Below are 27,486 nucleotides of genomic sequence, written 5' to 3'. Positions count from 1 at the left end.
ACCTGTTGCTTTCTTTTTCAAATGTACCCTCATCACCTCAAACCAGCACAGATGTGACTGAAGTTTCAGGCAAAACTGCACTACAAATGTTGCCCCTTTCCTTCTTTTCTACATTCTGCCATTGGATTTATCATTTCCTTTCCATTGCAGGTCTGCCGTCTTCTGGCTGGAGTGTTTTTTATACCCTGTATTATAAGGAAACCCACACACGGGGAAAGCAAGAAAGAAGTAAATGGAAAACAAACCACAGACCCAGCCATTAATCCTTCTGGGGAAAGCATGGCCTGGGCTGCATTCTTCAGCATCTAGACCCATTGTGGGATACACCAGGTGAAAATGGACAGCAGAGTACTAAAGCAAAGAGGGAGCAAAGATTAACATGGGGACTTGGTGGGCTAAGTATAGGCAATTCTTCCCTTCTCCAGTGACTTCTAGAAATGGTGGGGGGAATTCTGCAGCCAATATGATTTGGTTGATACCCAAAATATAACGTAGAGATCTGACAGTAGGGATTGCAGGTAGAAGATTAGGAATTCTCTGGCACAGCTGTCATATTATACTAAGCCTGTTACTTCTCTGTAATCCTAATTGATGCTCTCTTTATTCTGAGCCAGGTTCTCTGGTTGGCCATCATTCCGGGGGGTCTGCTGCTGCTCTCACACTGGAGCCTGTTCTTTTGTGCCTTTCCATGAGGAGCAGCTGAAATCATGAGTTAAATGTTGCTGATATTAGAGAGGACTCCTGGCATCTGCCCCAGACAGAGAAATCAACATGTAATTCATTAAAGATACCCATACCTATACTGCAAACACGTGTGTCCAGATGGTGCCAGTTCCCATCAGATTCCCATAAGAGGGAGCAGGAAGGGTCCATCCCTACTGAATGCAGACCCCTGCCCTGATGGAACCACCCTGGCTCATCTCCCTGCAGCCTGGCAGAGATGCTCACAGACCTCTCCCAACTTGGTCTACATTTTGACCCCAAACTGCCAAGGAAGGTACCAAATCAATGTATTTTTTGGAAGGGAAGGATGTGGCCTGAGATCTGGTGTCTCAAGACTATGCTCCTTGGACAGTGCTGATCTAGACATTGTCTTACTCGCAGCATTTTTCAAATTGTGTGATTTCCTACAGTTTACAACTACACACAGTAGCTAGAAGTTATGACATGTACCTGACTTTAAAGGACACTGTCATTTAGAAATGCTATGTACATGTTCTGCAAATGTTGTCATAACCTATGTTTTATAGTCTTAGACTGCAATTAATGGGGACAAAAATGGTTCATAATGGTTTGTAGTCTGAGAATACTAGAATAGTTTAGGTCTGTATTTTTTTTCTAAATATAGAATTTTATATTTACTCAAAATAGATCTGTTTGCAGGTTGTGAAGTATTTAATACAGAACACAAGATAAATGCAGTGAGTGGATCTTGACTTGCATCAGCTAATCAAAGCAGGCAGAAAGGGAGGCAAGTGCAGTATGTTGGACAGTGGGTCTTTAACCATGCAGAAAGGTGCAACAGATCAGAAAGTGTCATTATTGTTTCTATTCCTCTGTGGTCTGCAAAGTGCTGGGAGCAGCACCTTGAAGCAGGGAGTGGGGCTGTGTGGGGCCAGGCTTTCCTCCCTATAGGCCATGGACCTCCGAGGCAGCTCAGCGGACCAGTGCAAGGCTTCCGTGCCACCTTGCTGGAGGAGCGGGACAATCCCGTGTCCCCCAGAGCCCCCACAGGGATGGAGTCTGCAGGGGCTTGTGCCCAGCTGGGGCCCAGCGTGCAGCAGGGAGGGGTGCTGAGCTCTCAGCGGGTGGTGCTGGCACTGGGGGCAGAGCTGGGCTCCCGCTCTCCTGCAGCAAAGGCACTGCTGGGTGCAGCTCTGGAGACTGGCACTGATGCACTTGCATTGCACGGCCATTACTTTCTCAAATAGATATGTCACTTATGTTTTCCTTAATTAAAATTTCTATTTTAAATTTCTAAAGGCTAGTCCTGCCTCTTCACATGCCTCCCTGAACATATGTCTGACCATGGAGCTGTGTGGTGGCTATTGTCAGAACCCAGGAATGCAGCCTCAGGAACAAAGCCCTGCGCAGGCAAATTTGGCAGAACCTGGGCAGTGTCTGGAGCAGCAGTTAGGAATCTGGGATTGGGAGCTGGCCACGCTGTTATTGACTGGTCTTGCATTCCCAAGAGGACAAATCAGGGCCTTGATTGCCAGGTTTGCTGTTTTAAAAAGCCTTTGCTTTAATTAATGTACAGCCTAAGTGTCATTGTTCTCTTCTCCATTCTGGATTGTTTTTCAGAAAACAAGACCAGTTTAGGAAATTTAAATTTCTCCTAAAATAAAAATTTTATCTAGAGAAGTCCCTCTGTGCTTCCATTCTTAGTATAAACCAAATTTATTTACTTCTGTAGTTGAAATTGCATTACTAAAGAACATAAAGTTTCTTTAATGTTGTTTGATGTTCTTTGTCTGGTTTTGAATGGAAGTTGGGATTATGTGACCATCTTGTGGCTGTAACACTTGTCAGTTCATTTAAATTAATATTTTAGTTTCTTATTTATTATTGCAAGGTTTATTGGTTTGTTAGAAGTAATACCCAAATTTGTGATGCTGAGAAGGAAAAGCTGCAGCGTGAGCCCACCTGGAATTCTTGGCATAGGAGAAATGCATTGGGACCAACCATGGATGGGCAGGTTCCAGCGCTCCAGTGGTCTGTCTGTCTGTGTGTCTATTTGTGTGTCTCATGATTTTCAGGTTGCTTTTCATATCCTGATGCAACTGAAAAGTCAGCCTTTTTTTAGAAAAGTGTAGAATCTAATGAGCAGTGTGTCTGAAAACCTCAGCTGTTCCCAGGACACAGGTGAGTGATACAAACCTGGCACAAGCAGGTGACATGTGGAGATGGGTGTCTCGGAAATAAAACATGAAAGGAGTCACACAGTGATCTAGGGTGGGCAGTTCACAGGGCCAGAGAGTTGGAGACTTTTACAAAACCACCTTGTTCTTCACCTGGTGCCAGTGGGCTTCAGTTCACAAAGAAAGTAGCTGGAAAAATTAGCCAGAAATAGTTGACCTTTCAAAAGGCCTCTAAAATACAATTACCTGATGTTCACCGAAGTGGTTCATGTGCTTCCCACTCTAAATGATTTTCTAGATTCACCCATGTGTGAATAGCAGTCTGATTTTATGGAAGAGGGAAATGGAGGAAAGAAACTTCAGAAAGGAGAGCAATATGCCAGGGAATTTTACTGGTTGTTTGCTTCAGGGGAAGAAAAGGGCAAATAGATGCAGCCACCTCAAAGTAGCCTTTTGACTTTGAACTTTAAAGGAACATGGGAGAGCTCTGAGGTATTGACAGCACTCGACAGAAGCTGTTCCATGGCGATAGGTAGGAAATTTAGGATCCAGCGGAATTTGCTTTCTTAGCCAGATGACAAATTCTTTTTTTCCCCCCAGTACAGCAAAATTATTACAGCCCCCATTTTCCTTACTGCCTTTTCTTTCCTTCTGCCCTGGGTTGTCTGGTGCAGGAGATCCCATGCCTGTGTGGCCACAGTGCTCACGCCAGGAGCTGGCCATGCCCCCTCTGCAGAGTTTCAGCTCTGACCCTGCACCAAAGCAAGAGAGTTATCTGGGGCTGCAATCTCTAGTGGGCTTTAGGCAAAATACTTTTCTAAGGAAATTATTTCTATGGTTGGCACAAAAGTGCCTCTACCGTGCACCTTTCCAGTGGCGGCTCTGCCCAGGTGCACACAGCAGTCTGGCTTTAATAGTTCACTCTTCTCTTCACTGCCCCCCTGCTCTGATCCCCCCAGCAATGAGGGGCAAAGTGGGGGCAGAGACCACTCCCCATTGTGGGAAAGCAGCAGCATTCAAAAGCCCAAAGACTTTTTGAAACCAGGGAATGGGATTTCCACATATGATGAGAGAGCATATTGTGCAATAGAAACTACATTTGTACGGAAGAAAATTATTTTCAATACCTTGGAACTTGAAGACTTCCATGAACAAAAGCAAGTGACAATTCCCTTCCCCATCTGCATTATCTGACAAAACAAACAAGGTCCCTGAGACAGGTCAGACAAGAGCATCAATGTGGCAGTTGTAGCGCTGAAGCACTTTTCATTTGGTCAAGTATCTAAGTATCTTTGTGGGGAAAAATCCCTGAAGTTTTAACTTTGGATCCAAAGCATTAGACTTGTGATTCCACAGAATTTTGTGACTTTGGAAATGTTCTATTGTTTTTCAGTATAAGCTCATGAACCTGAAATGAAATTGTCCCTTGGGGACAAAACAAAACAGATGAAAAATAAATGCTCGTGTCAGGTCTGGAGACCAAGGTGGTCCTGAGCCATGGTCTTTAATGTGTTTTTTTTCCATCAAGTTCAGGAGCAACTTTGAGCAGGATTTGCTGCAGTTGAGGGAGACAGAAAAAAAAGCTCATATCAAAAATAAAAGAAGAACCCTGAATAAGATTTTTCAAAAAGCCGTTTATTTTCCTATATAAGACATCCAGATCCAAAAGTGAATGGTGAGTCAGGAGTGCACTCAGGTACATGGTTCCAACAGCAGCTCCCAGGCTCCTCTGACTGGGGCTCTGCTGGAAGGCAGGTCAACTCGAGCTCGCAGCAGCATAAACATGGGATGATGCGGAGCTCCTCAGGCTTCTGCCTCCTCCTTTTGGAGGCCACACAATGTGCACGTCGTGTTCCTGAATTCATGCCTCTTCTGGCAATTTGTTTGCCTGATTCTTAAATGTCTGTGTTCATCTTGGTCTACACCAGTGCCCAGAGCTCTGCCAAGCTGCCAACAGCTTGCTGAGACCATGGACAGATGCCTCAGCTTCCCACTGAGACTGCGCCCATGTCTCTGCCTCCCTGCCTGTTGCCAGCTGATCCCAAAGGAGCTGAGGAGCTGCCAGGAGGGTATCAAGAGTGCAGCCACACAGAAATGCACTCCCCATGTTCTAAGTGCGGTGTGCTGAGGAGCTAACCCTAGCAGAGAGACTGAAAGATGAGAGTTTCTCCCGGAGCCTGCTTTTAACTCTCCATGGCCCTGTTTGGGAACAGGCTGTAGTCACTACATGCCTTTAGCTTGAACTTGCACTTCATCAGTCTGGGAGGAAGAATGGAAGAAATGTTCTGAGAGAAAATTCCATTTATGTCTTCTGCCACCTGCTAATGGCATATGTGAGCTGCTGCGTGCCAGTAGCCGATGGCAAAGATAACATCACTGTGGAGAAAATTGTGCAGTGCTGAAAATGAGACTCATGTTCCAGATGACCCGATAGTTCAGCTCCTGCTGGGGCCGGGTGTGGGGCCAAGCTTTGCTCACCAACACTCACACAGACACATTCAGTGTGATGGCCTTGTTGGAATCCCAGAAATTAAATTTTTTAGGGCAGGCAAAAGGATAAAAGCTGAAGAGCTTCTGTTCACATCCAGCCCCAAATCAGGCTTTTCTGCATATACCTCCAGCCTAATTACTATGAGCCAGAGCAAGGGAGGCTGACAGGTGGGAACAGCTGTCAAAGTGCCGGGTAAAGCTACTGGTCTGAAAACTGACATAAAGGCAGAGTAGACATGGTGGGCAGCTCTTTAGAAGTAAACATCCATTTACAATGGGATTGTAGAAATATTTGAAGCACTCAACAGCAAGATCCTTGTTGCTTTTCACATTCATGCTGCCTGCAGTTTTTGCTCAGTGAGGGAATTCATAGTGTTTTGTGTGAACCAAGAAGTAATTGTGAGCAACTACTTAAATAGCCCTAATTATGTTTGGAGAAGGCTGGTCCCTGAAAGCAGCTAGGATCTGTGAATAAACATATTGTCACAGGTGACCACATGCTCTATGCATATGGATCTAAAAAAAAGCCACTTTGCTAAGTTTAAATACCTCAAAGAAAAGCTGAGCAGACCCCAGACACCAGCAGCCATGCCTGCCAAAGCAGCGTTGCATGGGGCTCAGCACGGGGAGCATGGCTCAGGGCCTTGCGACCACAGCACATTCCGCCAGCCCGAGGTGTCCTCTTGGGGGACCAGGGCCTTTAAATACCCTATGGACAGAGAAAGGTAAAGAGACTGGGTCCCCTGAATGGGGGATGGACAAGCCTAGAGGCTTACCTTGCTTAATCCTTGGGCAAACACAGTCAGTGTCTGCTGAGTCCAGCAGCTGCTCCCACCTGCACCAGCACCAACCCCACCTGTGCCAGCACTGCCCGGCACAGCCGGCCCAGAGCTCCCAGGGGACAGAGGGCACCTGCTCACAGCCTGGAACCTCCTGGGAGTGGAGAGCACCTGTTCTTCCAGCTTGGCTGTGGCCCTTAGCAGAATTTTTGAAAGAGAAAGTCTGTGACAGAGCAAATGTGAAGCTATTGAACATGTTCAGCCCTTCAGCATAGGGGTTGAAGAGTTCACAGTGACGGCTGAGATAAGGCCAAGCCTGGTGGTGGGCCCCAAGCTGCCCCTGCTCCACCGGCCTCCTCCTCCTCCTGCAGTGAGCACCCAGCTGCCTCACCCCACCATTAACCACATCTAGCTTCAGCACAACTTAACAGCATAGAATTATAATATCTTATGACATGGAGATGGGTCAGAAACAAACTCTGTGCCTTTCTGTATTAACCTGGTGGTTCTTTTAACAGCTAGAAAAAATTTCTTAGTATTTGTGGTAATCAGTCACATTTCTTTCCTTTTTGTTCTGTTTTGATCACTGACTGCTTTCAGCACTCCTCGTGCATGGCTTTGCTCAGGGCTTGCACATTTCTTCACAACCAGTTCCTGTTACTGCAGTACATTGAAGTCAGTGCTAGTGATGGTCACTGTGCAGGGCTGTGCTGAGTCAGCAGCTGCTGGAAGCCCTGTTCAGCATTTTCCCTCCAGGGCTAGCAATGTCCCAAAGAGCCACGGCAGAAAACAAGATGGCTACAGCATCACTCATCTCAGTTTAATTTACTGTCAGATTAAATAAATTTTTTAATCCCCTGTGATAAAAATCTTGGTGATCTCTGTAGTGGATAAAGATATTTGGTCCAGCCAAGTAGCCAGTTTTAAACCAGGCAGTATAAACTCCTTTTTCACAAAGGCAGGTGATTTTGTAATCACTGTATATGCTATATCCCACCAGGAAATTGTTATTCTATAACATCAGCTGCAACACTAAATTTGCTTAGGATTTCGTTGGAATAGTTCGAGTTTTTGGTTTGCTTCATTACCACATCAGAAAGCTGAGTTTCTCTACTATGTGAACAAAAGAGATGAGAGCAGCATATTTTACAAGAATGATGAGCAAGCATCTTCAGTTAGATGAAGATGGGAAGTCTTGTGGTCAGACACCCACTTAAGAGACATACAACTTAGATTGTTTCCACTACTGAACAGATTTTTTAATATTATCTTTAAGCCCCATCTTCCCCATTTAGGACTTTGTGAGGTTCAAGCAATTCATATTTCCTAAATTGATTTCTCACTGCCTCCTATAATCATTCTGGCTGGGTAGGTTTGCTCTTTTGCAACAACCAGATTTAAATATGAGCCAACCTGGAAGAAATAAGTAGCACAGGATGTATAAGCTCTCACTGAGAGAATACCCTCTAGTGCACCTATTTAAAGAATTTATGTTTAATTATGGTGTTACGAGCACTGGCCACGTGCAAGGAAAGCATCGCTTTCCTCAGCTGACACAGATCTGTTCAGCTCAGAAAAGCCAGGATACAGCAGAAAATGTTGTGATGATATCCATTCTCCTCTTGGGCTGGGATATGCAAAGCTTCTCTCAGGAATGACTAAGTGCTTTCCTCCTGGTGTGTTACAGCAGCTTTCCAAGGACCAACCCATGGGTACACAAGAACTCATAAGACAAACACCTTGAGCTTCTAGACTCCTAACTTATTCCCAGGAAACTTCATTACTGACATACACAGTGATGAGAACCTCCTTTGCATTCCCCCATGCACATCTTCTGAAGGATGTACTACAGAGAGGGACAGGATGGCATTTCCTAGCTTTCATCAACATAGATCACTGTACCAGAGCAGCCCTTTGTTTTGTAATAGCAATGATAACATTGGGCATATACCTCCTGTTTCCAGTAAAGAGTCCTCGTTGCATGGCCCAGAACCGAGCACAGCTGAAGCACAGGCTTCGCCTGACATTCCCATTTCGCATCACTCTGGGCAGGGCAGAGAAAGCACTTACAGTGATCCTGGCTACTGCAGGGGAGATACATTCCCCAAAGGCTGTTGGCACCATATATTCAATCCCTCAGCACCAGCAGACACAGGTCAGTGACAAGACAGGTGAAAGAATAAGGCCTGAGGTAAGTAGATGTCCAGTACAGCCACTGAAGCTGCCTGCTTCCAGGAGCTGAGGCTGCCGCTCTTAAGGAAACAAAACTCCTGCCTGGTAGTATACATCTTCAGTTATCACACAAAAAATTTTAAAGCCAAACAACAATCACCTAGCCAAGTGTTTAGGGTGGAAAAATATCAAAAATCAAGATGAGACGGACATGGTATGTCTCCTGCCTTGAATTCCTGGGAATGTTTGTTGGTGGCATGCCTGGTTATGGCGTGCTGGTTGGACACGGGGCCAGGACCGTGCTGTTCATCTACCAGCCTGATCCCCATCCTTCCTTTGGCTGAAGGAGATGCAGGTTAAGCCTGGGTGGGACAACTGCCAGGTATTAGGAAAGATCACTTACGCCCACAGGTCACTTCCCCACCAAGGCGTACCTTGTTCCAGGGGTGTTACAGCCCTCCCCAGTTGTGTGGGACTTCAAGGGGGTTGAGAAAGCCCATGGAGCAAATAAGGTGAATGGCACCAAACTTTCCAGGGGAATCAATTTTGGTGGATGTTGCCCACCTATAATTCAGAGGCACTCTTTGCAGTGAGGCAGTGCAGGCAGGCAGAGCAGTGTTCATGTCAGAATGGTGCAGGTCCTTTTGCTGTGCTACAGCTGAAGCCCATAACGTGGAGAAAGAGAACCTCAGTCACAGGGCTGAGCAGGCAGGGTCAGATCCTGCCACAGTTTTGTCTCATAACTAGACAGACCCCATACTTTTCAAGTTGCAGAACTTAAGCTTTTTGCATATCAGCTTTACAAATGCTAGTCAGTGGTTTTGCCACTTTTCATCTATTAAACTTCTTGGGTTTATCCATGTTCCATCCGGAGTTCCATCCATTAAACCCTAATTTTTCTGCCCTTCCTCACTTGTAAGTGGAAGAGGTCACCTTCACAGAGGCTGGTTCAGGGGAGAGTGGTAGTAGCCATGGAGTGCCCTGTCCAGTGACGTCTCAAATGAAAGATAGGATGGCTCTGAAAAGCATGATAAGTCTTTGAAAATTAAGATAATACCAATGCAGGCCCGTACCTGCTGCTACCGTGTGAGATTCAGAAGTGCTGCTGCTGAACAGCATTTCCATGCCAGGAACCGGCACCAGCTGCTATGGATGCAAATCAGTCCTGCAGCTGATCCTACAGCATGGGTTCTGGACTCCTCCAGTTCTTGGACTCTTTCACCTCTGCATCACCAGGATTTCTTCAGCACGGTCATTAACAGCTCACACATACCTGCCACACCTTCCAGCACACGCCTCTGCATTCCTCGTCCTGCTCCAAGATCTGCTTTGTTCATGGACTCAGCTCTTGGAGCTCACACTCACTGTGTGATTCACATGGGATCAAGTTATATGAAGTGCTGGCAAGTTGTGGTCATGATGGATTTAGCCCTGTCCTTGAAAGAACAGATCCTGTCACATAACCAGTTGGGATGAATTTTACAACTTGCATAGAGAAAAAATGTACTGGAAATACCTTATCTGTAGTGACAATCTCTGGACCTCAGTACACATAGAAATCCAGTGATGTCCATCGTTTGACATGCATTTGTCTGTTCTGTAACCTGTGACCAGAGTTCACAAGCTTTCTGCCAGCCTCTGCTCAGCTTATAAAGCTTTTCCTGCCATCTGTCACATTTGCCAAGTCTCCAATCCCTGAGTGCTGCCAGTATTTACAGCTCTCAGAGCTGCTGGGGCAGACAGGTCTGTGTGCAGGGATGCAGTACCTGGGAGCTCTGATGGAATAAGCTGAGGGCCCCAGCACCTGACCCTGGAGGGTGCCTGGACTGAAAATGGCACAGGCCAGATGGAAAATGATCCCACCTTCTGCCTTTCTCATCATTGTTCTTACACGGCACAGCAAACCAGAACCTTAGACCAGCACAACTCCTGTTGTTGCTTGCTCTGCAGTCTAGGAAAAAAAACAACCCGGCTCCTCATTTCCACACAAGTGGGAACCAGTAGTGGTTGGCAAATTTCTAGACTTGGCCAAGGGAAAGATCTGAGTCCTTGCTTAATATTAAAAAACTCTGCTGAGGCTGGTTTCATTTTCCATCTTTTTATTCTACTCTCCAATTTTATGTCTTTGTTTTTAAGGTTTACATAGCATCAACTGCTTCTCAAATAGCTCTGTCCTTTAACTGGACTTATGAGCTGTTTACCTAACATGTTACCTGATAATAATTAAAATTATAATGTGGTCTGGAGAAAAAAAAAACAAGAAGTGCTATCTCGGAAGTGTTTGTGAATTTTTACAGTAGACGAGGTGTCCCCAGGCTCTGGGTGGGAAAGACGCCTCACAGATTACCCTCAGTTTCCCCAGCCCCCTTTCTGAACATGCAGGTTGGTGTATAGATAGAGAACTTGTTCATTGTAAAAAGGATGTTGCCGACAGCTTCACTTCAGGCGCTGTGCAGAAGAGCTTCATTTGGGAGAGCTGCCCAGGAGCGGGGATGGAAACACAGTAGTCAGGGGCTCTGGGAAGAGAAGCCTCTGTTGACATCAGCGTGAGGGTGTGCTGGTCAGGGGCTCTGCCAGCCTTCTCAAGGGCAGGATGGCCTGGTGGTAGGAAAGGGCTGTTCTCTGGGACTGATCCCAGCTCACACCTGCTTTGAGGCTGTGGATTCCTTTTGTTGGCTCCCTGCAATACTGTTTTCATTTAGTAAATGACACACCTGGAGAGGTGATATTGCTCCTGACTGCCGCAGAAACTCTTCTGACCACACACCAGCACAAGGCTTTCCCACTCTCTGTTTTGTTTTCTACTCTGAGCTCTGCAGTCTCACACCCATGCTATGCTGGCATACACAAAACTGCACTTTAAAAGTGACCACTCTGTGACCATCACAAAAATCCCTCCTTCTGGTATTTTTGCTAGCATCAGTCCCCAGAACACAGGCCTTAACAAAGGGAACATATTCCCTACTGATGTGCCAGACAAAAGTTCATGGCTTTGTCTTGCTGAAAAAGAAGTCTTGATTATTCATGCAGTTCCCAATGAGTCACTCCACACCCTTGAATTATTTCTCACAGATGTGAAATGCCTACTGCTGAATTCCTACTCCAAGGAACCTTTTGCATGACTGGTTTATCAGTGAATGTGAGCAGACTCATGATTTAGAGTGCTTCATCATCATGGCATGTGTAAGACTGAACACAATGACTAGGGAAACCAGACCCACCTATTTTTGGTCATAGGTTCAGAGCCTCCAAAATCTGCCAGCAGCCACACAAGAGGTGCTCACAGAGGGCTGGGTGTGTGCACAGGGAAACCCAGTTTACCCTGAAACTCTCAAAAATGGGTTGGCTGAGCGCATATGAATTCAGTCTCAGGGATGATACGGAGACTGAGGTGCTAACCTGAAGGCCAATTTCTGTCACTTTGCACCTTCTTGCTTTCTCTTTTCTGCCAGGAGTGTTTTTCCCACTGGCTACATACTCAGCTGTGGTGCAAGTCACATGTGGTCCCTGTCCCTGTGCAAGCCAAGGAGCTCAGACCTCCCCAGCAGTGAGGGTATGCCCAGCTTGCTGCCCTTAGCCTGCTGGGCTACCCCAACATCCTGCAAGCTGGAAGTGCTCTCTGCTGTGTTTCCCTACAAGGGTGTTAGTGCACATCTCTCTGTATACTGTCAGAGGCACATGCAAACTTTCATCCACAGCCTGCAGAAGATAGGTGAAAGCCATTTCCCAAAGGCTCTAAGGCCTCTCCCAAAATGAGGGGTAACCAGGCTGGCCTGAGTACATTTCATTTCTCCTACAAAAAAAAAAGGTCTTTCAGGGAACCTTCTCTGAACAAAAACCTCCTCCAAAGCGAGAAGGCAGCTGCAGTAAGGATGCCATGGGGGTACAGACAGCTCAGAGCTGCTGCTCTCAGCTGCACCCACTGTGCACCACGGACAGGAACATAGCCAGGGCAGCTCACCTGCTAACTCTGGGACAGCCTAACACCACGAGACTTAGTCTGGTCAGACAGAATCGTTCCCCTGTACATGCCATGCATGTATCTCACAGGAAACAGAGAGGTTCCTTACCAAAGGGAGCTCTGAGCTCCCTCTCAGAAAGCCCCAGCAGCAATCCCTGTTGGCACACCTGCAGTGAAAGGGCTGACTTGCTCTCACTGATGGCTGCGTTTCAGCAGCATTCCCGAGGAGGTGGCCAGGCCTGGCTCCATATGAGGTTAAGACATTATGTCTGCAATGGGAGATTTTAGGCTGGGATTCCACATTTTTCTCCTGCGGAAGTCTTGTCACTGCAAAACAAAACAACAGCACCCAGAGCCATGTTAAGTCACTGTAGTGATTCCAAAACCCATTATTCCTCTGGCTAATTAAAAAAGCTCCAAACTTGCTCCAAACTGCAAGTTTTGTATTTGCATTGGTGAAACTCCCCTCTTCTTTTTATCCACGGATGATCATGATACATTTTTGTTCAACAATTAATCATTTTTATGTCAGGTTTGACCTGGTTTAGGGATTTAAATTGCATGTCTCACTGAAGGGAATCTCTAATTGAGATACAAATCTGAGCACCTGTGAAAGACTTCAAGTTTTGTGCACATGCCTAAGTACACGTTTTTAAATGTATGTTTCACTACTTTAAAGGCATCTACACAGAATGTCAGTGGAGGTTGATCTGTCGTCACTGTCTTGTCAGCAGACCCACTGGATTCTGACAGCTGAATAGAGGCCATTAATTAAAACTGCCAGGTTTTGTCAGACCTTTGTCATGCTCCCTAGATACTTCAGTCTTATGCATTTCAAGCATTCGCAGCAGGAACAAGACTAAATCCTTCCATTTCCCTGCTAAATTCTATGCCTCTCTTTCTAAGAAAGAGAATTTATTCCTGCAGCAATAACCCTTTGCATTTTGAAGCAGGGGTGTCAGTGCAACCTGGTTCTGCATTGAGAAGTGCCAGGGTTAGTGACAACTCCTCAGAGGGAAGCTGTGCAAAAGTTCTGGCATTGACTCCCCACCCTCAGGAAGGTTACAGGGGATAATGCCACAAGTTTTGCAGGAATAAAGAGCTTTTTTCTTACTTTTCTAAGAAGGCTCTATGCTAGAATAAGCAAACAAAACTTGGACCTGAGTTCAGGTCCCTCTGCTCCCACAGCTATCCTCACTGGAGTCGGTAACTGCTGCTGGGAAGATATGGCTCTCAGATAGTCATCCTTAAAGGAGAAGTGTTAGTTTTGCATGTAACTATGACCTATTTTTAAAATTTTGCTATATATACAAATTTACTCTTTATAGCACATCCATGGACCCTTTGGAGTGTATGCGATGCAGAGCCAGCGGTCAACCCTTAGACTCATGTTTAGAAAACACCAGATTTGTTTGTTTTACATGTTTGTAATCGTCTCTGGCTATATTATCGTTTATGAATTTCCGCAGTAGCTTTCAAAGTAATGTTGGTTTGTCTGGATATTAATATTGCTAAAAAGCACTTAAAATGTCAACTACAAGAACAATTGTTTGCTCCTTCTCACTACTACAGCCTAACACAGATGTGAATCATGAGCCATATTGCTACAGCTTCTGAAATCAAAGTAAAGCCAAATAATGTATAGCCCAGCATAGATATATTCCCTAAAGACACAGAAGTGTGGTGCTGCAGCCCCCTATTTTTTAGGAGAAAAGGAGGATATATGGTAAGAGGCTAGTGTCAACTTCTCCCTTCCTAGGTGGTGACTGTGGTTTTGTATGGATAATCTGTTCTTTCCATGCATTGCTCAGAGGTGGATCCTATTCAGAAACCCCTTCCCTGCCCCACTGGATCAGAGGGTTATTTCACCTTCATGTAGAACCCTGTTCAGCTAGAATATCACAGATTTGCCTCTGGGACCAACCTGAGCTGCAACAGAGCACATACAAGACAGGTTTTAGTTCAGACGGCACATGCAGTTTGCACACTTGTGAGGTTTGCTGACAGCAGACTTCCATGTGGAAATCACACCAGTAATGAATATATTCCAAAGGGAATTAATGAAGCACTTTCCATGTGGGTTCCCATGCCTGCAGGGAGGCAGCTATGGAGGTAGGTATCTGGTGTCTCGGATGTTCAAGAGGATTTTTGCACAGCTCACCTGTGGACTCTGGTGGTGGGTTTAGAGACTCTGTTGCCCACCACACTGTATCCTCTGAGGCATTGTCTGCAGAGACTAACACAGTAGCCAGGTCCCTTCTCATGGGCCTGCCCATGGAATGAGGGACTCTGGGCCACCTCTGGGCCATCTCTCACATCAGAGTCAGCCTACCTGAGGAGTTCACTTTTCTTCTTCATGGAATGGTGGCATCTCATAAGACCACTTGTTGTTAGCTTATGCACAGCACGGTGCAGGTGTAAGGAATAACCATAATGCTGAATTACAAAGTGGTATGAGTAGGAGCATCTGCCAACGTCTGCAGATATATGAGGTCAGCAAGTTTACATTCCTTCAGGTCAGAGAACAGAACAAGTGTGATCTTATCCCCATGCCAGTTTCTCCACATTGCAAAGTCACCGCAAGGCATGACGACACACTATTCCTGCTCTGGGAGCAAGGGACCGAGGGCTTGTCTGCACTGCCTGGGAGAACAAACTGTAAGGAACAAACAGGCACAAGCAATCTCTAGGTAAGAATGCAGAGGAGAACAAGCTCACTGGTTTTCCCACAGCATGAAGCAGGCAGGCTCACAGTATGTACTGCCAAAAACATATAAATGTTCCCTAGTGAAATCTGACTGTATTTATGAGGGACTGCAAGATCTTAGTGCCCATCCTCACTTGGTGTCTGCTCACCTGGGGAGAAGAAGACGTATTCTATTTAAAGTAATGGATCCAATCTGGTGTCCAGCCCTGCCGAGCCATGAGGGAGATGACAGCATGACAGAAGAAGTGTATTTTCCTTCTCCTCACTTGTTATTCTGTGTGGTCATGTATTAATTCTTAAACTTAACTCTTTTAATTATTTTTATGAACCTTACTGATGTCACTCTGAATATTACTGTTATCTTTATAAATACACAACACCCTTTCTCTAGAAATTTTAGCCATCCAGCCAACATGCCCTATGACTTTGAAATCAGTACAGAAAATTTATCAACAGAATTGAAAATAAAACTAAATTTAGGATGAAAGCTATACCTTATACCCTCAAGGCTTATAAATTTAGTCTTGTCCAATGTATGAGTGCATGTCCCCAAAATTAATATAATTCTGAAAGTTTCATATGTTTGTCAGACAGAACCAGACAATTTTAGAGGCATATGTATGTGTACAAAACAAAGTTATGGTTACAAAGGCACATCCTGGATTACAGAAAATGTCATATCATACAGAGATTTCCATAAGGATAGGAATTGCTCAGGATTGGCATGGGTCAAGCATAACTTTAAATGCTATTCATTGGGCAATACCCGAAGGATCAGACTCCATCTTGAACACCTTTGCTCACTGTAAACTACACAGTACCTAGATAAGAGCTGAATACATAATAACCAGATTTTTAAATTGATGGCCAAACCCAAACACCTACAAGTGACTGCAGCTATTGAGTAACAAAGAAAGAAGTCAATTTCTGAAGACCTACTTGGATAACACAATTATTCTTTTTGATGCATAAAACTTGAATAGGGCTCTGGGAATTAGAAATATAAAAATAATGTCGATGATGAATTTAAAATGTTCCCCAAACAAGGAATTAAGGAAGTCTTGGGAGAGGTCTTGTGGTGAACTTGAATCTTTTCACAGTTTTTAATTCTAAGTTTTTTTCATCATCTCCAGTGGTTACTTCGCAACTGCTGTGGGCTATTGGATAACCCATCTGGGCAGCACACAGCTCCTGCCACAGGCCAGGATCCCAAAACTGCATGTGCAGCATCTGTCATCCTGGCCCTGCCTATGCTGCTCCTATTTTATAACTGCAGACCTCAAACAATGAACAATGCTTGATAGTCATCAACCTGATTTCAAAAATGGAGTAACTGTGATGTAATGAGATGAAGAAACTCACTCGATACCATTGAATCAATTGATGTCCATACAAGGATTAGACACATTTCCTCATTCCTGGTGCTGTTTGTAACCTACCACAAAAGAACACTAAACCCACTTCTTATGGCCATTCTCCATGCTTCAACAGACCATGGCATCAAAGGACTAGGCAATAAATCTTCACTTCTCACAGTTTGTTTTTTTTTTAAAGAACATCTGTTATGAGAGAAAACAGGGCTTCAGCAGCTGCAGGAAAGAGCCCTCACTGTGCATTCTTTCACCATGTAGTTCCTCTCACATTCTGCCTTTCTGTTCTCTCACTGTGCTCCTGAAGAACCCTGAGTCCAATCAAGTGTTAAGGCCTGCAGTACCATTGCTATAGATCAGATTCTGATCACTTTATTCATTAACAAAAGGGTTTCCTTTTGTTAGTGTGTGAACCAGCATTCTGTCTAGTGAGGTTCCTTATAGACCAGAACGTCACTGTGCTATACAGTACCCAGCTTTGTCTGCTCTGGATTTGCAGATCCCCAAATGTCTTAATTTACCATGTACTACTCCCTATAAACATAGCTGCAAAAATAAGGGATTGTCCTGAAGTCATGATCCTACCAGAAGCATCCTGTTATAAAGCTTTTTCTTTCACAGCCGAGTGGGCCAGTGCCAGTAACCCCTGCAGCAGTGTGCCCAGGTAGAACAAGGGCCAGCAGACACTGCCAGGGTGTGGGTTTCATTTCAGCAAGAGGAGCCTGAAAAATGTTAAGTCTAATTATTTACAAAGTGAAAACAGGGTTACAGGGATCCTACCTGCATGCAACTGTCTATGAGTCATGGGAGGAAGTAATCCATGGTCCACATTCTACAGGGAAAAGCCATATGGACTTGTCACTTGGGGTTCTTTGTACAGAATGCAGGTCCCTGTCAGGTTCCTGTCACTGGCTCTATTTCACATCCCACAGTTTGTCTTTGGGAGCAAAATTCCATATCTACCCAGTTCTACCTAAACTGGTTTTGGTTATGCTGATGTGACTTAAATGCACACTCTGATGTCAAACCCCTGCCAATGTGTGGCAGACAGCAGGCTCTGGCTTGCAGTCCTCCAATTGCTGTGCTCGAGAGCTTTGATGACCACCAGCTCTGGGGAGCCACTGCAGCTCCATGGCAGCCAGCAGCACTGACTGTCCACAGAATATCTTACACTGTGAAGCCAGCACACTCCTTCCTGCCAACACATGTGCAAAGGGGGAAGCAGGAACAAGAAAGCAAATGCAATAGGGAAAGATATAAACTGAAAATGTGGGAGGGAACTGAAAGCATCTCTCTTCTCCTTGCACAACTTCAGCTCCAGCTTTCCAAGCTTCTGCTGTGCATCACCTCTTCTACGTGCAGAACAGAACCTTGCTTCCCTTGTCTGAGAACACATGAAGAAGTACAGGTTCAAAAGTCCTTCAGTCATTTAACACTCAAAATCACTGTTCACCCCATATCCTACATGGTACCAATTCATCTGCAAAAACAGAGATGCAGAAACAACAGACTAGTGCAACATGCATCATACACTCCAAAATATGCTCAAGAGAGCTTACACAGTGCACTGCTCAGTGTTCACAGGAGTAAGCAGAAGATCAAGAAACCCTAGATTTTACTTTGGGCACTGACTTGGTCTGAAACTTTAAGTGAATAATTTCCAGTTTAGGTTTCAGTTTTACTGCCTGAAAAAAAATTGGAGATATTATTTATAAAGCTTGGAGAACTTCCACAAAATTTGCCTAAAATCCACCCGTTAACTACATTTCAACAGAAGCTGAGATGTGTCTGTGTACCCTTCACAGAAGCAGCACTCCAGAAACAGTTCATGGTACAGAAGAGCTGGCATATTTCTTTTAACAATGGGATGAATAATGGTGTTGAAGGCCTGGTTCTGGGAAGTACACTGGAAGAAAACGGGTATTTCTTTAGGCATCATGCTATGGGAAAAGATATTTATATATGTCAGAGTTCTTGAAAACAGCAATTTCAAATAATTTCAAATTCTATGTGTACTGCCATGCTAGTCTGAACATCATGCCTGCATGCACAGATTTAACTTTAAGGAAAAAACCTACCCCCTTCCTGCTACTTGTGTGTACATTGGTATTGCTTAACCTTCACATTCTTAAAAAGCTCGCCGTGAGCCTTCTCACATGCTAAATCTATCCTACTAGGTATTTACTTACCATTATAAAAGTCTTTTACCACATGAGTAAACACAGAAATATTTACACAGGTTAACTGTGATATTGGTCTACATAGAATAAATAAATAATACACTGTTCTGTATTTCAGCACCCTGTTTCCACATCATTTTTCTTCCTCTGACTTGTTCTGACCTATGTGTACTCCCAAAGACCTCACTGATGTGATCCCCTGCCAGCCAGAGTGGGCTGTGACTGGGCAGGCTCACCCTGAGTATCACCTCTGACTTAGTGAGGCACAGTATCACCATCAGACCGCAAATTAGGCCCTGGCTGTCTTGTTGCAGGAGCTGCTTGCCACAGTCCTCCTCAGCCAGGTAGAGAAGAATAGGAACATGCCCACCACCCCAGTCTCCACCTCTGAGAGTGATATTTTCTCAGAGCCTACATCCTTTCCTTCAGCAAACTTCCACTTACAGCTCACACCTTGTGCCCAGCTGGTTTTGCATCAGTTCACACACGCCAGCAATCAGCTCGCTAGCAATGAGGGCTATTGGGGATGGGCCACACAACTCACAGGCAAATATCCCCACCACAGAATCTGACACCTGGGGGGACTGCAGCAGACCTGCTTTCAGAATTGTGTTCCATCCCCTGTAGAGCACCGTGCCACCTGCCAGCCGGTTACAGGACAATGTTGACCTCAGCTATTGACTATGGCCTTTGTTATGGGCACCAGATGAGACGGAAAAAAGTCAGCTCCGAGTTAATTTGATAGAGAAATGTCCTGAAACTTAAAAAACACAGCACATCTTTGATCTAGACAGTGCTCAATTTATAGTAAGATCTGTAATCTTCTGAGTACCTCACTGAGGGGAGAAGGTGAGGTGGCTTTTTTATGGGCAGCATAACGCAACCAAAAGACCAGGAAAATCACAAAAAACCTTCTTCCATTCTCCTTCAGCTGATCTTTTTTTTGTATGACTGCATCATTTAAAACTGTTTTATGACTTAAAACTGAATAAACACCGAAACCTCCTATAGTGGAGAGACCACAACAAAACTGCTTACCAGCTGAATTAGTCATAATGCCCACTGCTACGTGGTGCTGGAGTGAGTTATCTACGGAGTGAGTATCAGCTAGGACAAGCACGATTGTCCATGGAGGGAAATCTACACCACTTGTGGTGTTCTATAATCAAACCTTGTCTGACTAATACTTTAGTAGAGCAGATGACTTTTTTTTTCCATTTTCTAACATTATGTAAAAACTGAAAAAGAAAACAAGTGAAGAATAGAGGTCAAATTTGTGCTGACCTGGAACAGGGTTATTCAAGAGGTAGAACAAGACCAAAAGCACTTTAGAGGCAATCTGATGGGGGCCATGCTTATTTATGTGACTTGAAATTGTTATTTTCCTAAAGAACACGGAAGAAAAGGTGAACACAAAAAGGTGAATAGACAAGTGTAAAATTTACTACTTCCGAGAAAAATAATTCATATACTTTCACAGAGTAAATCTCCTTACAGATATTTGATAATATACTCCATAATAAATGCCAAGTATCTCATTTTGTTGGGGTGGCCCAGTCTTAAATGGATGCAGATTTTCTTCACAGGTTTGTCACCACAGTGTAGAAGTGACAGGTACTCTTGCAGTTCACTGCACTTAGAGAGGGATTCACCTCTGGATTTTCTACTATTTTTCTGAACCATGTTTGGTTTTAGTATAAACATATCTGACATATTTTCCTAGTATGTGTCTGAATACTAAAAGAACCAGTCACAACAATCTGATGCCTGCAGCTCCAGGCAGATTCAGAGTGATTTTTAATCCCTGTGCCATCCCCTGCCAGAATCAAACCACAGCACATGCCACAGCACGGCAACAGTGAGAATACATGATCGCCACTTCAGCTCCAGCAACAGTTACTGCATGTGTAATGTTTGAATGCTCTGGTTGTTTGTCCACCTTAATTTCAGATACAATTAGAAACTGCTTGAGAATTCCAAAGGCTCTGCTCCTAGTCTAGGCTTAAGTTAAATCATTGGCAATGCCTGCACTTGACTGGTATTTTAATGGATCTGTGGGTAGAAAGTGGTTAGAAACCGCTTCCTCATGGTAAGAGACATCGCTCAAACTTGGTAAGTGCTTGCTGACGCCTGTTTCCAAACTGGATTTTGATGGGAATTCTGCTTAAACTATGATTTCAAACTCAATTCCTGTATCTCATGTATGCCTGACACTACTAATTTCAGTTACCCAATTCCATACATTTTTAAGAGACAGCAATACAACATCAAGACTGAATTCCACATGATATTTGCACTTCTCAGTAAATTTATCCACAAATAAAGAAGTCACAGTGTGCTTCTAATTTTAGAATTAATACAGACTAAAAAACCGTGTGAGAATTAAACTTTTTGATGTTGCAGAACTACTTTTTTTTGTAGCATCGATTAAAGTTTTTCCTAGCAGAAACTTGTTTCCTTTTTATGGCTTTGTATGTCATGCTACAGCAAAAGAGCAACTTCCTTTCTGGAAAAGGAAGGGCAGCAAATAATTTTGTTATGCATCAATATAGAAATGTTACTAATAAAATGGCTTAGCCCTTAACTTTGTCTACTACAGAACGGTGACCACTAAGGAAAAATATTTTCAGTGATAGAGGTTTGGGAAGCCAGAAACCCAGTTTTGTTTTCCATGTTCTTAGCACATTGCTATTTGCTTTTTGCAACCATTAATGTAAGGTAAATTCCATTGATATAAATAGGATATAGAATTAGCAGGTGTACCTGAGACTCACTGCATGGTTAAATATAACCCTGTCAAGCAGAAGGGGAAACAACAGTTGCTTGTTAGAATCAACTGAAAGAAGATGTCTGCCTTTGTCCAGTGGAACAGTTTGGTCTGACACTAATGAGCTCTGAAGGTGACTCCACACTTTTCTTACTGGGAGGACTCTCATGAGCTGGGAAGAGATAGTTCTTTCTGACAAATATTTTCTCCATTCTCTCATGTAATGTACTTGCTGACGATCACAAGAGCCAGTGTCAAATGGACTCACATGCACTATCTTGTGACATCAGTTACAAAAAAAAAACCAGTTACCACTTCTCCAAACAGCATCTTAAATATAAATCTTGTTTTAGAACAACTACAAGTGTTAATGAGTGGGGGAACTGCTAGACAACTAACTTAGGATCCAGTTCTGGTAGTGTAAAGGTGAAATACTGGGGGTTTATGGGATAAACCCATAAATGCTGTGCCAGACAGCGCTTTTGTGCTCACCTTTTGATTGGGCTCTGGATAAAAGCCTGAGTTCTCCAACAGGAGACCATCTGAGATGCTCTGAGATCCATTACTGCTGTTCTGGGAATGGCAGTAGCTAACAAAAATAGGCTTTTTACTGCATCAGAGACAAAAGGAACAGCAGCAGTGGCAGTAACAGCAGGGCAGGTACGTCAAGAAAGGGCAGACTCCCCCAGGTGCAAGCTACCTGGACCTGGGTGCTCAAGAAGCCTTGATGTTGCCTGAGCAGTGCACACCTTGTGCCAAAGCCAGTGCAGTCACACTGACCTCCTGATTCTGATACCACTGCCCATCTGTACTTCCAGGCCTCTCTACTGATGTCACAAGGACATTTGGTCAGCTGCAGCCCCGGGAGACAGGAGACATGTGTCTGGGTGGCCAGCTGTGCACTGCCCAGGTCAGTGACACTAATGGTAACACCACCACAAGATTTCTCCTGAGATAGAGCCAAAGCCCAACTCTACTGTTCCTGTGTCTGGTTTGTATGTACTGCATTTTGTGCAGATCCTTCCCCATCCCAACCTGGCAGCTGCCACGCCACACTTGCTGCAGAGCAATGCTGGTGCTGAACATCCACGAGTTCCCGTCAGGTGCTGTCAGGTTCATTCAAACAACAGCAAGTGGGACTGTGGTTGGAAAAACAGCCAAAAATCCTCCTCTCCTTCTTTTGGAGGGAGTCTCTATGTCCTGGCTAGTCCCCACAGAGACCACAGCTCCTCTTCCTGGAGACAACTCCATGTCGAGAGCCTCTAATGACTTTCAGACATCTTAACAGAATCCAAGCCCTTGAAAAGAAAATTCCTAGTCTTAACTTGCAGAATTTACAAGCTACTTTTTATCCATATGGAATTATTTATAGTGTGAGGAAAAAATCCTCCTCCCAAATGACAATGCTGAGTATACCACCTCTTTGCAATGCATTACTAAAGAGTTCCCACACCATTTTACACCCACAGGACAATTCCATTGATCAAACTTCTCATGGAGAATCTGCTAGGGCTTGCCAGGAAACAGGTAATTACTATGGGAATCCTAGTAGTGTATTTTAAGTATTGTGGTATTTTTCATTTAACCCAGTAGTTTGTATCACTTCCATCAGTTTACTCTGACAAATGTCAGAATATTCACTTCCCCAAATGTTCTGTTTTCCCATTTTTCTCAGGCTCCAAAAGCAGACCCCTGAAAGTGGTTTGAATTTGCAAACCCAGATACACACTGAGATCACTTCTTCAGCATTAATGAAGGACAACAAGACAAGTTGTGCCTGTTCTTTTAATCATGCTTATAATGGAAGTGCTCAATTATAAAATAATAATAATAATAATACAAAATGCAGATCCTCATAAACAACTATTGCTTGTTTACCCCCAACACTTTTAGTTTTGCTCAGGAAGCTCTCCATTTCACTGATGATTCTATTTCAATGGATTTCAGAACTACTTGTATAAGTTTTAACACAAAATTAACAGCAGAAAAGCAGAGACTTATGTGAACAGACTTTAGGTTTATATTCAACACATCATTTTAGTGTCTGATAGCATGAGTGTTTCAGTAGATGCAGTTACAGATGTTGATAGCAGCTGTACAGCTGGATGAAAAAAGCAAGAATTAGCCACAGAAGTGTTATTTTTTGGATATATATTTTGCATACAGATTCCATGTGAAGACAGGGAATCCATTAGTCCACTACCTGCTACAAATCCCACATTTGTGCTTTTGTAGAAAAGTTACAGCTAATCCAGACTGTAAGTTTTATGTAGCATGTTTATGGAAAAAAGGCCAGAGAACCAGTTTTGGCTGATCACTGTCTCATGTCCCACCTGATGTGGCAGCAATAGATCTGTCAAAAATTACTCAGAACCTAAATACGTAGAAGTTTCCCCACACCTTTATTTATCTAGCTCCAACCTCTGGTTTTGAATTCCTGCTTCACCAGCAAAAGGGGAAGAAAGGGCATTGCACTTCTGGCAGTGAAATGTGAGGGGTGCAGGTACGCATTCACCTTTGAACCTCAGGATCTCACATACTTGAACCAAGTGGATGTTGTCTCAGCTAGTTAACACAGATACTACCGCTCCAAACAATCAGGACTCCTTGGAAAGCCTATTTAAATAGGCCATCTAAACATTATTATTATGGAGTTGCAATGGCTTTAATGTCTACTCTGTAACTGCTCTCTCATCTTAAAAACAGACCATCTTTCCTCTCCACACTTCCTCTTAGTCTTCTACCCCAAGTATTACATAAGTCCGTACACTTCAGGAGCTCAGTCCTGAAAATGGATCTGTGACTGCAGATCAAGCCGTGCCACATAGTACTTATTTAAAGTATCTGACAAGATCTCTGAAGTTTGTCTATGTTTCCTTTTTGCTTAGACAACATATTAAAAACAAATGTGCTGCCATTATTCATGCTTTTAACACTGAGAGGTAATTGATAAAGCTGGTAAAAAGTCTGAAGAATGGTTTATACACAGAGCAAAGTGGTTACTTACTGTTCAAAGAGAGGTTTTCAAGAAAATTAGCAACCTAGATTCTAGGAAATCCAGCAATGAATTATTGAAATATCCATTAAAATAAAACCATGCCAAACAGAAAGATTTCAGACACACCAAGTATATCAAAGAGATGTGGATTTTCTCCAATATTGATACCAGTCAATATGATACCATATTGAGTATGGTGTTGATACCATACTCAATATGAATTTGAAATATATGAGAGAGTATGCTGCTGAACTCCACATGAGCTATCTGAAACTGTTCACATTTCTCTCTTTACTAGGTTAAATGAAACCTGATCTGGATTCCACTTGATCATAAGACTGGAATGCTGAAAATGCTGTAATCTATTTATACATCGAATTGAAGAAACATTGCATGTCTTTGAATTTCACTGCATTCCAGTGTATTAACTAAATAGCAACAGCTTACAAACTGTTTCACGTTCAGACTGAGAAAGAAAAGACAGACCAACCTGACTTATTTATCCTAAAGCCAGGATTGATTTCCTGGTTTTAAAACTATGGCCCAAACCCAAGCCTGCTCTGTGCCTTCCATAAAAGCTGTGTTCTTGCAGCAGTAATTCATCACTAGTGCCAAAACATGGTAGTTGCCTTATGAAGATTTCCAAATCCACAGTTCTTTTTCAGCATCAAGAACATACTACAACCCCAAACTAGATTTGCAGCTCAGATTTTGTTCATACTTCTCTTCCCTCTGCCTCTAAACCACTAATGGTTCAAAATACAGCAGACAGCAAGGCTGAGAACAACTGTGTTAATAAGAACAGCCAAATCACACAGATGAAAACCATAAAGGGGCTTATATAGCCCAGAAGGTATGGGCAGTAACTCATCTACCAACAGACCACCTCAGACCCCCCTAGTGAAATAGCAGTCTCCAGCTCCACAGAACGCTGTCATTTCCCTCAATTGTTTACAGAATCCTTCAGGTGTGCACAGTGGTGTTTCACACATTATTCTGACGAGAGGAACTACTCCTATTCAAACACCACAACTGGGAGCAGCAGCACAAGATCTACAGAAAAAGCAAAGGTGCTCATCATGAAGAAGAGCATAATATGCTAAAGGCCTGTCCGTTGATCTGTACAAATGTACGTGCTAGATTTTAACATCTCTCAGTGAAGTAAAACACAGCTGCCATTGACATTTGATGGGCTTTGCCATTGACTTGAAAGGGGTCAGGATCAGGCTAACAACAGCTGATGGTATTTCATAACATTTATTCATTTCTGCTCACACTTTCAATGTGTTTCAATGTGTGAAACAGTGTCCATTTGTTTTCAGTTGTCATTCCTATAATTTTTTTCATTACTTGTTGGATTTAGTGCCCATTATTTTCCATGTAGAAGACTATGAACACTACAAAGGCCAAAAGAGCAATTTTTTTAGAGTCAGGGGAGAGGAAAATTCTGTGCTCTTTGTCACATGAAACTGTAAGAAGAGCCTGAAGCTAAATACTGCAAATACTATTCATGGTTCTCTGGATAGTTAGTGGCCCTTATAAATGCAAAAATCCCAGTTACACATTCAAATAACTGCCACTGAAACCTGCATGGGGATCCTCCTAGTGAAGTGTGTAATGGAGAAGGTGACAGAGAGAGTGGGGAAGAATTATCCAAACCTCTGTCAGGCAACACAGGAGCACTAAGAAGGAGCCTGCTGCTCTTCCACTGCCTGGTCCATCTGTCCTGTCCAGATCTTAAAAACCAGGCACATGGACACCAGAGGGTCCCAGTGCTGGTGCTCACACACACACAAACAGGAGGCACGTGGGAATTCCTTTTAACTAACTGTGGCAAATGTTTTTCTTGAAGGAAAAAAGGGAATATGTACATGCTTGACACTTAATAAAAATATCAGTATGTTTGTGCCCAACATAGTGGAATATTGTTCAGCACTAATTCAACATTGCAAAACTATTATCAGTGTAACACTGACAAGGCCATTGTGTGGTTTACTGTGTGGATCTTGGCTAACCTGGCCATGGACTGTAGCAATTTTTATACTTGACTTTTCAGAAACCTGTCTGATTTGTTAGTGAATCAGCTCACCTTGTTCATTCTTGTTCCTTATCCTTTCACTATTTTAGCTTTTATTAATTTCCCTTTCTTCTTTGCTAGACCACACTAAATGTCACAACAACCCATTCCTCATTACACTCATTACAGTGTCATCCTGGCCTGCGTCAGGAGTAGTGTGGCAGCAGGACCCGGGCATTGATTGTCCCCCTGTGCTGGGCACTGCTGAGGCACCTCAAGTGATGTGTCCAGTTCTGGCCCTCAGTTGAGGAAGGACCTTGGGGCGCTGGAGTGGGTCCAGGGAAGGGAATGGAGCTGGAAAGGGGCTCAGGCTGGAGCAAAGGAGGCTCAGGGGGGACCTTGTGGCTCTGCACAAGTCCCTGACAGGAGGAGGCAGCCGGGGGGGTCGGGCTCTGCTCCCAGGAAACAGGGACAGGAGGAGAGGGAACGGCCTCAGGCTGGGCCAGGGCAGGCTCAGGGTGGACAGCAGCAGGAATTTCCCCATGGAAAGGGTGCTCAGGCCTTGGCAGGGGCTGCCCAGGGAGGTGTGGAGTGCCCATCCCTGGAGGTGTCCAAGGAAGGACTGGACGTGGCACTCAGTGCTCTGGGCTGAATGACAAGGTGGGCTTTGCTCACAGTTCGGTCTCAGAGGTCTTTTCCAGCCCAAACACCTCTATGGTTCTGTGATTCTGTGCCCCTGTGCTGCTCCCGGCTTTAGCGTTGGTCCAACCGCACCGAGAGCCGCCGGCGCAGCCCGGCCCCGCCGGATGGGGGCGCTCTCTCGCGTTCGCTCGCGCTGCGGCGGGGCCGCGTACTCGCCTCCGGCCGGGTCTGCGCGCGGCTGGGCGCGACCAACCGCCCAGGGAGGAGGGGGGAACTCGGCGTGGGCCGCCATATCCCAACTGTCCCCCGCAGGACGGGCTCCCCCGCCACCCCCGCGCCGCGCTGCTTTGCGCCGGGCCGTGACGTCACCCACCGGGGGGCGTGGCCACGGCGCTCCCAGGGTGCAGCGCACAAGTTGAGCCATCTTGGGCGAGAGGAGCTGCGGCCCTACCGCGCTCCGGGAGCTCCGGGGCCGGCGCAGCGCAGCGGGTCTGCCCGCCCGCGGCCGCTGAGCGCCGCTCCCCGGGCCGCCGCGCCGCCGG

At 44.6% G+C, this 27,486-nt stretch overlaps 1 long non-coding RNA gene across 9 annotated transcripts in view; it reads left to right on the top strand.

Moving 5' to 3' along the window:
- The window catches only part of LOC121671271, a 72,334-nt gene extending 46,113 nt beyond the window's left edge, over positions 1–26,221 (top strand). For 7 of the 9 annotated variants that reach the window (XR_006018461.1, XR_006018462.1, XR_006018459.1 and 4 more), the window contains 2 exons: positions 151–22,197; positions 24,584–26,209. This is a non-coding gene — a long non-coding RNA (uncharacterized LOC121671271). Of the gene's footprint in view, positions 1–150; positions 22,198–24,583 lie in introns of all 9 variants that reach the window. The other 2 variants (XR_006018458.1, XR_006018456.1) reach the window with 2 other exon arrangements.
- Positions 26,222–27,486: the final 1,265 nt, after the last annotated feature.

Source organism: Corvus kubaryi, unplaced genomic scaffold, assembly GCF_017639235.1.
Source record: "Corvus kubaryi isolate FWS band 111438036 unplaced genomic scaffold, C.kubaryi_AGA036_p1.0 37397, whole genome shotgun sequence".
In the NCBI taxonomy this organism is placed as follows: domain Eukaryota; kingdom Metazoa; phylum Chordata; class Aves; order Passeriformes; family Corvidae; genus Corvus; species Corvus kubaryi.
Note: the sequence above shows the minus strand (reverse complement) of the source record. Positions and strands in the feature narration are given on the sequence as shown.